Below are 13044 nucleotides of genomic sequence, written 5' to 3' on the forward strand. Positions count from 1 at the left end.
TAACTGCCCAGAGGGCCAGCCTGAGTCCTCTGCAACAGTTTAAGGCCTCCAAATAAACCGTAGGTGGGATTTGAATAGGTCTTGTGCTGCCTGGCTTTGTACATGGGCTGAATTTCACCCCAAGTGAACTGTGAAAGCTCTTTTTTTTTTTTTTTCAGTCATTTGGCCTATGTCTTCAGGACTGATTTAATTGGGGATGTCTCAATATGTGGATGCCCAACTGGAGAGGCGTTAAAGGGGTCTGACTTCCAAAGGGTGGGTGGTCAGCACTTCTGAAACCAGATCCCTTTTCACTGGTCACTTCTGAAGATTAGCAGGCCATTCTTTCCAAGCGATTTTGAGGATGTTTTTGTGTGACCCTTTTTAAAGCTGGCAGAAGGGATGCCTATCCAGTTTATACTGGGCCTGTATAAACTGGATAGGCATCCCTTCTGCTTGGCTTCTGGTTGGACTGACGAAAGGAAGGTGTCTTTGTTCTTAAAATAGGTCATGTTACCCATTGCTCAAAGTGAACTGTGCACTTCACAGCTATTCAGATGACTTCACCTTCTTCATCATAAGGGGTATGGGTGGTGGGGAGAAAAAGATGCATTTGTGATGACTGTGTATCCCATACGTTCCTCCTCACAGGCATGTACATATGGTTGAACAGTATGTGGGGCTGAGATTTCATTTCAATCAGGTAAGAAGGGAGACAAAAGTTGAGCATCTACTTTAAAGAGGAATTTTGATAGCAGGAGAAATGTTGAAAGAGCTGAAAACTTAAATCCACATACTATGTGTGTGTTTCTTTTCTTACCATGTTGGCAAATAGCTACTACTTCTGTTTAAACTGTCAACTTGGCCCATCTTCTCATCTCAGCTGCTGCTGAAGAAAATAGAACCCAAATGGTGCTAGTCCTGCTCCTGCAAACATGTATGCACATATTTAACTTTATGTATATTACTATTTCCATTGATTTAAGCTTGTTCAGTCAAGTTGACAGGACCTAACGAGCCTACAGTGAAGCTCCTCATGCATAATTTGAGACATTATTTCTGTGGTACTAGGATGATGCAGATTGTGGGATCAAGCAGGAGGAGAGCGGCTTTATTAAACTACAAATCTCTTCCTTAAGAGCAGTGCCCTAGTGTGATTCCCTTTTGGTCTCAAATATTACACTTAAAACTTTCCCCAAGGCAGAAGTCCTTGGAAAAGCTCAAGACTTGGCAGGTATGTTCCTCCCCTGTTGTTTTCGGTGGCAGGCTTAATGATAAGGCAGCTTAAATACATCACAAGTACAATACATACATCAGACGTGTAAAATAAGTCTGTATTTGGGGGCAAGGGGAAGTCAAAACGTCTCTCAAATCTCTGCCTGTTTCCTGCTGCCTGCATGCATCCGAAGTTACATCATACTGAGCTGATGGTTCTTGCTGGGAGAAAATTCTGCAGTTACTCAGGCAACTGTTCTGTTTAGAAACAGAATATTTCCCTCCCTTTCTCCCATGCTGTTGAGCGTTGACTGCCACTCGCTGGCTCTGGTGTCCTGAAAGTGCATCTCTTCTTCCCCTTCCCTCCCCTCCAGTGGATGGCTGCTGAAGCAGAAGGTGAGAAAAGGGTAACTCTCAGGCTGTGGCATTAGCTTTTGCCTCTTCCCTCACTGCTGTAAAACAGCTGGGTTTTCCACTATGTTTTTCCCCAGCTGCTTGCAGCAGTGCTTCCTGCAGCCTTTTCACAGAGGGCTCCCTGTTTCTGTTTAAGGACTTTTATAAGGACCCAGGACATCAACTCTTGATTGACTGCTTGTAAGGCAGGATGTCTTTGCATCCCAAGCATCTGTCCCACCCACTGTCTAGTTGGGGAATGATTCACAGTATTTCTCCTCCTTTTTTGGTAGCCAACACAAATTGAAGATCCTCCCCTCTCGATGCTTTTGTTAACCAGCCATCAGTAGCCACGTTGGACAAGCTCAAATCTCTCCCAGAGGATGAGTGATTCGTCCTAGGCTTTGAGCTTATATCATAAGCTAACATGTTGTTTATATTATGATAGCACATTGTAGTCATGAATCAAGATCCCATTGTGCTAGATGATGTACAAATCCATAGATGACCTCTGCTTAGACAATGCTCTGTATTGTAACACACAGAAAATCACCTGGGCACTGACTATGCTGTACTCCACAGCCAGTGGCAGCTTCATGGCAACAGTGACAGAACTTGGTTCCTCTTTCTCTTAAGAGCACAAGTCTGTCAGCTCATGCTAAATGAGAATCCCTCAAGGGGTTAGCAGCACAGATATGATTCCATCAAGTAGGAGGCAGTGGTGGACATACACTCTAGCCAGGTTGCTATAATGTCTTGGCTGATGATGACTAATGGGATCCACTTTGGAGCCCATCAGTTGTACTCTTTCATTTACCAGCATGGCACGTTGAACTCCCTTAGGATGACCAGATATCCAAATGTTAGCAGGACTGTCCTGTTATTAGGGGCTTTGTCTTGATATACGTACTTATGCTCCCCACACAACAAAGTGTCTCAATTTTTCATACTTGCTATCTGGTTACCCTAAGCATTTCCTGTGGTCCAGAGAGTGAGAGAATGAGCACAGAAATCTCCCATGCATTTCTAACTCAGTAGGATACAGTACTAGCCCCTGGGCAGAGTGAAGTTATTGCAGTTTAGAGATCAACTCATGTTCTATGTACAAAACCATTTAAAATTATTAATAAAGCTGGTCAAAAAATTTCCCAGAGAATTCAATTTTATTTATCTTTTTGATGGGGGAGGAGTTTTTTTCCTAGCAAATATTTTGGGGTTTTTTGCCCAACAGTAATTATCGTGGGATTTTTGTGTCTAAATCAGAGGTAAGTTAGATAGGTTTGTGGTAGGCCGTGGAAATAACTTTTTGGTGTTTGTTGAAAGGACACATTATGCATTTAATAACACAGACTATTCCAAAGCTCCCTGACATTCATTCCGCCTCTGAGGTGCCATCCCCTTGCCAGATGTCAGTCAGACAGATGTTAGCTACTCTGTAAATCCTAGAGAGTGAAAGCTCTTGTGCGTCCATGTCTCTCTAAAGGAGTCCCAATCTGCTTCTTGAGTATAGTCAGAAGTGATTGGCAATGGTAACTTCACATAACATTTTATTTTTCCTCCCCCCCGACATGCACTCAGTGAAGAGAACTTTCTCTTCTCAGAACATAAGGAAATGTTTTGAGTAATAGCTTTTTGCATTGGAAGCTATACCTTGGAGAAAGGATGGTTTATTTCCCTGGTGTTTATGGCCCTGTAAAATACTATAAAACTTTTAAATATAAATATAAACTTTAAAAATACTTAACTTTTTTTTCCCCTATCTAGCCCTGATTGCAGTATGCAGAGGTGCAATTTATTTCTGAGCAGTTCTGTTTAATGTTCATCATAGGCCCAGCTTCTGTGAAAATTGCTATCTTATTACTGGCTTTATTTATTTACAAAAACAAAAAAACCAAAACAAAAACCAAAACAAAACTCATGCTGCGTAGAATTGGGTGTGTGTTATATTCTGACAAATGCCTGTATATGGGCTCTTGCACCTTAATGTGCTTTGTACCTCTATATTTAAGAGGAGAGAATATGTTTATACATGCAGAACCATGCGTACTTTAATTCACTACACGCTTCAGGGTTTAGTTAATATGTAGCCAAATATGAAGCATGTCTCTTCACTCTTGCATAAATACAAATCTTCAGTACCTAACTGCTACTCCCATAACTTTTCCTGTGTCTCATTCATATGATCTAGTGAATTCTCCATACAATTCACTGTTTATGTTATTGCAGGCTGTTGCTAGGAGAACGTATACTTTAAATTAGAGCAAAGATTGTATTTTTATGGTAATTTGTTACACCGTTTAAGTAATAAAAATTAATTGGATGATATGAGGAAATGTAAAAATGGGGCAAAATTCCGATGGCATCTTATTGTAAAACATGGGGGAATGGGGTAGTACGACACTCCATTTGGGTGCATACTAGCATGGACCAGGTCAGCTAAATGAACCAGGTTGATTAAATAAATTCATTTTGGTGGTCAGAGCTTTTGTTTTGGGCTACCACCCTTTTTGATTTATAGATCAGCTTGTAATAGAAGTTGAGAGGATTGTCCTTTTGAGTGGAGATGACCTTTGATGCATTAAAGTGCAAGTGGATTTTAAGAAGAAAACCTGTGGGGGTTTTTTGTTTGTTTTAGGAAACTGTTTTCATAGCTGGGGTAAAAATGTGGAAGAAGGAAAATTCCCGGTCAGGTGCAGCTTCAGGTTCCGTTCCTTTCCCTTCCCACTGAAGCACAAAATTTCTCCATCTTCCTCAATAAGTCCCTTAGGTCTTGTCCATACACACCAGTTGTACAGCTTTAACTAGACCTGAATAGTTAAAGCAATATAACCCACCTACTGTAAATGTGGTTCTGTTGATATAAAGCTGTTTATACCAGTGTAACCCTCCAGGTACAGAAAGGGGTATAAGCTATACCACATAACTGCATCCACATCAGGGGCTGTAACTGGTGTAAAAAATCATGTTAACTGACCAAGTTATACCTGTAGAGAAGCGCAGTTGTTTGTATCCATATAAAATAAGTGTGTAGACTAGGGTTGAGTAATGACAGTAGAAGCTGAGGCAGGGCAAGATTGTCAGTTCTTGCAGGCACACTGACCTTTGTCACTTTCTCACAGTATATAGTGTATGCTCATGCATGTTTGGAGGAAGTGTTCCTGATTTGGGTGAGAAACTTCAACTTCACTGAAGTTGATGGAGTTACTCTGGTGTTGGAGCCGGATTCTGCTCCATCAGTGACTGTATACAATCTATAACTTATTAGTAAGGCTTTAGCAAGCAGCAATTAAAAACATTCTGCTGTGTTTTACACAAATAGGCCAAGATTTCTAAGAGAGTCCAATAAGCACTTTTTGAAAGATGTTGCTGTAAGTATAGATTATAGATTTGTAACTAATTCAAGTAGATCAGTGGGTGGACAGACATTTGTTTGAAAGCCCCTCTATGCATCTTAAACTCAAAGTTTCTCTGGTGTTAGGGTGAAATGAGATCCTGGGGTGCTGGACTTTAGTCCTAGTTAATCTGGTGGAGATAAGAGGTACTGTTGGGAAAAACAAATATTCAACATAAGGCAGTTGTAAAATACAAAATGAAAACACGGTAGTGTTCATGGTTTAAAATATGTGACTGTCAAGTTATTCCCTCCCCCCCCCCCACCAATTAATGACACTACAGCGGAAGTAATTAAAATTCATTCTAGAGGTAGTAGAGAAAGTGAAGATCTCAGAAACCTTCCTCTCTGGTTTTAGAGATGGCAGCTTTGAAGTATGCCCACTTTATCATGGCAATATGATAGATATGCAAATATTAAAGGCTTGAAAGCATGCTAGGAGATGGATATTAGATTATAGATTTCTGTTGACCTTGTTAGAATCCAAAATACCATTTATGAATATCCAGAACCTTATTTCAAGGAATCTATAGGGTCTTGGAGCAATACTGATTCACACCACCTGAGGATCTGTCCCTTTATGCTGCATCATGAGTAAAGGAGCCAGGAGATTAATTTTATATAAACTGTCCATATCCTATAAAAGTGCATTTGTATCATATTAGTAACTTAAGTGCTATGTTGTAATAAATTCTACTTCTTCAGTGGAAAAAATGTTCCTGCTATTGTGGAATATTCACAGAGAGATTTAAAACAAATTGGGTCAAAGATTAAATTTCCTCTGCCTTTTTCAGGAGGAGATTGACTCTAACTGAAATTATTTAGAAGGTCACCAGCAGTGTTCTAGATGGTTCCATGTATGTCTGAAGTATAGGTGAAAGTGATATCCTCAACTCTAGGGTTGGAGAGGCTCATGGGGGATGGGAACAAGACCATGTTTTAGAGGAGACAAGTGTCCCAGGGCTCCAGAAGTGCAAGGGGCATACATGGAATGTGTCCTTAAGTAGGCATGCCAGCTGCAAGGCTCAGTGATTCAAGGTTTAATACATCATCCATGCATGCGTGTTGGACTTTTGCCAGTATAGTTTGGAGAGGAGAGAGTAGGTGAATAATGAGGTCAATGGGATGGGTTGATTGCTCAACTCTTCTGAAAATCAGGCAGGTGCCTAACTATGGATTTAGAAGCTGAACTCTCAGCTCTTATTTAAAAAAAATAATCCTGGCCTTGAAACTCATTTCCGGTCCTCAAGCCTGGGGTTGGTTTTGAGCAATCCTGGGCTAGTTTATTCTGTTTCTGAGTTTTCCAGATGTGTTTAGATCCACAACCTATTTGGATCTATTTCAGGAAAGGACCCTGCCTCTGTAAACTCAAACGATCAAGTTTTTCCCAGTTCTACTTGACAGGTTTGAATGGCTGCCGTATAACCAAAATCTGATACAACTATACATTTGAAACCTTAATAGGAAGTCCCTTTCCCACCACATAAAGAGGTCTTTAGTTCATTTTGGCACATTCTCTTTTTAAACGGCAGGAAGCTTTGCAGTATAACGTTAACATTGGCCAGTGTCTCATTAAGTTCCACTTTACAAAAATAACTGGAAGTGGAAGGTGATGGGGTTTTGTAGCATATTTTTGTCCCTCAAGCCTGAATTGTGGATAATTGACAAGGTATAAAAAGAAAGCAAAATAAAACAGACCTCTCATGGGATTTACCCCACATGTTAAAAGGTAGATTCTGCTCTCTGAAATATGCATGGAGCACTAGTTAATTTCACTGGCAGTTGCATGTTAGTATCCAAGATGTTAGTCTGGCAGTGAAATTAGAAGAGCAGAAAAAATATATTTCCTCTGAGCCAGTGCTAAATAGAAGAGGAGAAACAGCTGTTGCCTCATCGTTAGAACAATAATAAAATACCCAGTGTCTTGTGACAGACTAAATCAACTTCAGAGGAAAGACTGTACTAATTTGCAGCTCTAGGCAGTGGGAAAATATTTTGACATGAATTTGGTAGAAGAAAATTAATATCCACTGAAATCCTAATGCTGTTTTAGTTCCCTGAGAAATAAAATGTGCAGTTGGCGGTTCAACTGGTCTGGGAGAGGACTTGTCATCTGGTTTTAATAATTTCTCCTCTGCCCCAGGAAAGGCAGCAGTTGATTCACTTTGGGAAGCACCCCAGATAACTTGATTCACATTGCCATGTGCAGGGAAAGGTTCCTGGAGAGCTTTGCCTTGTCCGTAGTGTCAACTTCTGTAACAAGCTGTATTCAGTCCAGGTGCATAACTGGGGAGCGTTCCGGAACAGGAAATGTTTGGGTGTTCCCATTCGGGGGAGAGGAATAGCACTTGGCACCTATGCAATGGTTTTTATCAACAGCTCTCAGTATTTCAGTAATAATATGCCTTTTGTGCTCTCATTTTGAACCTGCAGCAGCACAGATAGGTGAAGTGACTTAAGGTCACAGAATGAATTAAAGGCAGAGCCAGGAATAGAATCCAAGTTTCTGGACTCTTAGTTCTGTGCTCTATCCACTGGACAGTGCTGCCTCCTGAAAGCAGGGAGAATGGATGCAGAGTCCCAGTTTCACATGTGAATCTGAACTACCTCCAATTTTAGGATAGGATCAAGGGCAGGTTGATTCCAAATCTTCCATTAACTTGGAAAACGTGTATGTCATAGCCAGGATTATTGGAACTCTAGTTCATGAAGTACTTGCGTTAAGTGTTTGCCCCTAGAGGATACACGCTGTAAGATAAAATAGCTACAAAACCACATATTGCTTTCCAGTTATGTCCCGTAACTGAATGGCCGTTACAGAACGGTCGCTAAGCTATGCATGTTCATAACACCCTGCTAAGCTCAGAGAAGAGACATTCAAACCTACACATGGTGTTGATTAAGGCATGTCTACATCTGTTTGAATTCAGAACGTAGAGTCCTTTCCAACTACTAGGATTTCCTTTACAGTTGTGATGTCATGACTAAGGAGTGACAGTGTTTCGCCTTCTGTTTTTCACCTGGCTTTCATTACAACATTTGGGTACTTTGGAAGAATACATGGTGTGCTGCAATAATGAATTACACCCTTCCCCTTCCTAGCAGGGAAAGAAAAGCTATCTTGAAATGACAATACAGATACGACATAAGTTATGTTAAAAATATAGGAGATCAGAGTTCATTTTCCCTTCTCGTCTCCTGCATACATTAAAGATGACACATGAGCTTTCAAATTTCCTGTCTCTTCTTAGTGTCACAAGCTTTGTGCTGTTTACAGTTAATGTTTAGTTAGTTAATTTCCTTGCCTTTTATTAGTTTGAAAAGGAAAGTAACTGAGATCTTTAAATTAAGATTATGGAATGCACATACAAGTGCCCCCATTTTATGTTAGTCAGGAAAAATACTTACTTTGATGTGTTTATAAATGGGTTATTCTTTCATAATAGGCAAGAATGCCTTTAACAGCATGGAAAAGGCAAATAGGATTTAAGTGCCTGACCCAAAGCCCATTAAAGGTCAGTGAGAGTCTTCTGACTGAGTTCAATAGGCTTTGAGTTGGGCCATGATAGACTCATAACCTTACTATTTGAGCTGGTTGGAAAAAAACTGAAATGAAATTTATATGAAAAAAGGAAACTATTTTTCTTGACTCCCTCCTCTTCCCCTCCTCCCCCCGTCCCAGCCGAGTATAGGTACTTCATAATTTTTCAAATAAACCGTAGAGTTTGATAGCAGGGGTCTCCATCCTCTATTAAATTGTGTGAAAGGGTTTTAAAAACCCTAGGGAAATTATCTAACTTTGAGAAATTCTATGAGGCAGATCCTCTCCCCTGCCTGAACTCTGCTGAGAATTTACTTCAGTTGTAAGCTCTCCGGGCAGGGGCCATCTTTTTGTTCTGTGTTTGGACAATGCTTAGTACAATCAGGCCTGGCCACTACCACAATAATAATTCTGAGGCACAGTGGAGGGGTCCGCCAGGAGCCAGGTGTGGAGCCTGAGCCACACATAGGGATCGGAGGAGCAGAAGTAGAGAAAGTGTCCACCAGTGTCCTGCCCTTGGGCAGTTCTAAGCCAAGACTGTAAAGGTTTTCCACCAGTGGAAGGTTCCCCTAAACAGGGAAAATGGCATTTCTCACACCCTCCCCTCCCACCCCCAAATGGTCATCTCTGTCTACCCCCACTTTGCACCGCATCAGAGAATCCGAACCAATAGCTTTTCAGAATAATTTCTGTTGAACCTGTGGTTGGTTTCTTCCCTATTAAATTCTGTAGCACTTTCCCACAGGGTAAATAAATACAGCAAAACCTATGCAATTCTGGCCCTGCATCACAGCACACCTAAATTATTTTTTGGCGGGGCTGAGGAACGAGAGAGATGAAAATTTGCCTGTGTTTTTCCGATGTGCACATAATCATAGTAACGAACACAGATCTGAATTCCACTTCTTGTCCATCTTTCTAATAATGGGCTGAACCAAAAACTAGGCTCTGATATCCTCTGAATCTTATAGTCTGTACCATACATACTGGACTCATCTCTAATTCACATGACATGTAATTCCTCTCCTCCACCCCCCCCCCCCCACTTACCTTTTAGCTGGGACAGGAAGCTGCAGTTCTAAAATATTGTGAAAGAAGCTGTCCTTTTTATATTTCTGGTGTGACCAGAAGCAGGAAATACAAGAAATCTCCAGTGATTTCCAGTCTTATTTTGCAGACTCAAGTGATTTGGATAAGCAGCCAAACATCTGAATGCTCCTTTGAAAGGAACCTCCAAATCTTCTATGGTTCTTGCCATTCATGCCAGTAACATGCAGCGGGCAATGTTTAAAAACTCAGTATTCATCCTGGTGCATTCAGTACCTGCACTTAGAGTACGGAAGTGCAATAGCCCAAAAACTGTAGAGAACTTTACCATCATGTCTAATGGTAGCATAAATATCCTCAGTGACCAGACATTTATAAGCAAATGAGAGAGTATCAAATCATGAGCTTTTAATTTTGACCACTGGAGGTTTTGGGACCTTGGCTAGACATGCTCAGGACAAATCTGAGTAACAGTAAGAAGAACACACACAGTGCCTAATCCTGTGAGATGCTGAGGGAGCCCTTAATTCCCATTGGAAACGCTCTGTCATGGGAAACACTCAGCAGTTTCAGGGATCAGGCCCTGTTACATTGTGTGTATCTACATACATGCATCCCCTTGACAAGAGGTAGTCTAGCAGGGTAGTCTAGTGCAGGGGTTCTCAACCCCTTGGGATATGCAGAGGTCTTGTGGGGGTACATCAGCTCATCTAGATATTTGGCTAGTTTTACAACAGGCTACATAAAAAGCACTAGCGAAGTCAGTACAAACTAAAATTTCATACCGACAATGACTTGTTTATACTGTTCGAGATACCATACACTGAAATGTAAGTACAATGTTTATATTCCAATTCATGTATTTTATAATTCTATGGTAAAACTGAGGAGGTCAGCCATTTTTCAGTAACAGTGCGCTGTGACACTCTTGTATTTTTTTATTTTTGTGTCTGATTGCATAAGCAAGTCGTTTTTAAGCAAGATGAAACTTGGGGTTTACGCAAGACAAATCAGACTCCTGAAAGGGATACAATAGTTTGGAAAGGATGAGAGCCACTGGTCTAGTGGATTGGATACTGAACTGGGAGACCTTGGGTCTATTCTCAACTCTGCCACTGACCTGCTGTGTGATCTTGGCCATGTGCCTTCATCTCTGCATCTGTTTCCCTTTCCACCCTTTGCTTGTCTATTTAGAGGGCATCTTTTACCATGAGTTTGTATCACTCCTGGTATTCTGGATCCTTAGGCACTACCGTAATACAAATAATTAATCAGGAAAGCAGTGACTTAGAGAAAAGCACATACTGTAGTGAGTTGCAATGTACGTGAAGCTGGCATCTTGGAAGAGGTCCATCCTACTTTTAGTTAATTTGGAGGATGAGAGAGAATTTAGATAATCAAAGTGACTCAGCCCGGAATCTGTTTGACATGATCCAGTGCTACAGAAAGCTCTCGTTCCTTGTCTGGGGATGCCCTGCCTCTCATCTCAGCAGTATTATGGAAACTGATCTTTACAGTAAATGCTCAGATGAAACCTGGCATCAGGTTTGGCCACTTTGGAGACACAGATACACCCAAAGTGTGCATGTGTACCCACGTTGCCTTGCTCACCAGATTCAATACACTGGCATTAAAAGTAGTTTGGATTAAAAAAAACTCACTGGGAGTAAAATAAAAGGACTTCGCTGTTTGTCAAACTGATGGTTTCTGCATACACTTCTTTGTGTACCCTCAGTGTTAATATGCCCTAGTTGTTGACACAGAGGAGTTTTTAAAACCCAGATGCAGTGCCTTTGAAGCAGTAGCAAGTGCTGATTGCATGTACAACAATCAGTGTTGCTTTGACACAGTGTCTTCTGCTTCATTTTTTTCATGGAGCTCAAGTAGCAAGCCGCCTTTACTCCCTAGTCTTTCATTCTCCAGCTTTTGCAGCTGTATGGTCCTCTGTGTTGAGGCCAGATGAAAACTTGGAGCATAGTGACACATTCTGTTAGTGAGAGAGCTTAGTGGACACCCAATGGGAATGTGGACTCCCCCATCAGCCATGCGATTGCGGCGATCTCTCATCAAAGAGGTGTGTATAATGGAAGTGGCTTGCCTCAGGATACCTCTGCCAATTTGGTTAAGGTGTAGTGCTCCTCTTTAGCAGCCAAAAAGGGGAAGCATCTGGCTAGGAAAGGACGTTCAAAGGGTTTCTTCTTTCACAATGTGGTGCGTAGGGTTGCCACCTTTCTAATTGCTGGTAACCAGAGCCCTGCCCCTGCTCCATCTCTTCCCCCCAAGGTCCGGCCTGGGTCACTTGCTCCTCTCCCACACCCCCTGTCACTTTCTGGATCAGTTTAAGGAGCCTGCCTACAGGTAAGAAGCAGCCCTGAGGCACAGGTTAATGACCCGGCACCTCTCTCTGCCCCATAATAACTGAACTTTTGGTTTGGGTCCCCAAAAACCGGGCACCTGACAGCCGTAAATGGCACCTGGACACAGAAGCCAAAAACCAGACTGTCCAGGTAAAAACTGGATGGGTGGAAACCCAAGTGGTATGGTCCAGTATTCACTCCTTCCCAGATGGGATAACTGAGTCCACGTGGGCAGATGTTAATTTAGGAAAACCTTAGAATCTATTTGTCTGAATTTTTTAGGGACTGGAGAAGTAAATGGGGGGGAAATGCCTATGGGAACAGGGATCATCTCATGACTCTTTTGCTCGGAGATGCTTGCCTAGCAGAAGCCCAGTGGAGAGTAAAGAGAACAATAAAGACAAAGTGTTTTTGCAGCACAGGGAGATGATTTCCCATCCTTTAAGTCTTGCACTGCCACTTTACAGTCCTTAGCACTTTCTTAATGGGGTGGAGAGTCTGTTTTTCCTTCCTGCTCCCGGAGAATTTGAGTGCTGTGCAAACCATGTGTGCACTCATACTCAAGGAGGGTGAAGGGGTATCCTTCTCTGTCAACCCTCTGTTATGCAAGGAGCAACGGTGACTTTAAGGAGCTGCTCTAGCCCCGTTCAGTTAGAGGGAGGATTAGAAGACAACTGGGCTGTGCAAGAAGCTCTTATTGCTCATGGGAATGGGTAGGGCAGACATCTATTTTTTTTTTTTAAGAAATATTCTAAAATATAACTCACTGGAGCTAAGTCAGTCGCCTATTGTGATCCTAGATGTGGTGTGGAGGCTGGGCTTGGGATTTCCGAAACCTCAGTGTTGGGTTTTTGGGTTTGTAAACATAAAACCACAAGTGGTTTGGATGCACGATCCATTTTATTGGAACCACTGAAGTTTGGGTGGCTGATGTGAAGGTTCTGGTTGTTCCCGTTTGTCTCTTGTGCTTAGGCCAGAGTAGACTTGCAAGAGCCAGTCACTCAGGTGGGGAAAAGAAGGGGGAAAAGAAAAAGGTTCCTTCGAGGCTGAAGGTTTGGGCTTCAGCATATTTAATAGGTTATTCACAGCAGTGACTGTCTGTTTTCATTCCTGCCCCTAGC

At 41.8% G+C, this 13044-nt stretch overlaps 1 protein-coding gene across 4 annotated transcripts in view; it reads left to right on the forward strand.

Annotated features, from left to right (window-relative positions):
* Nucleotides 1-13044, forward strand: part of VAV2 (vav guanine nucleotide exchange factor 2) — a 284485-nt gene that overhangs the window by 34538 nt on the left and 236903 nt on the right. The gene's annotated exons all lie outside the window — the stretch shown is intronic.

This window comes from Emydura macquarii, unplaced genomic scaffold (assembly GCF_026122565.2).
Source record: "Emydura macquarii macquarii isolate MOO-44397 ecotype Brisbane River unplaced genomic scaffold, CSIRO-AGI_Emac_v2 contig_691, whole genome shotgun sequence".
In the NCBI taxonomy this organism is placed as follows: Eukaryota; Metazoa; Chordata; order Testudines; family Chelidae; genus Emydura; species Emydura macquarii.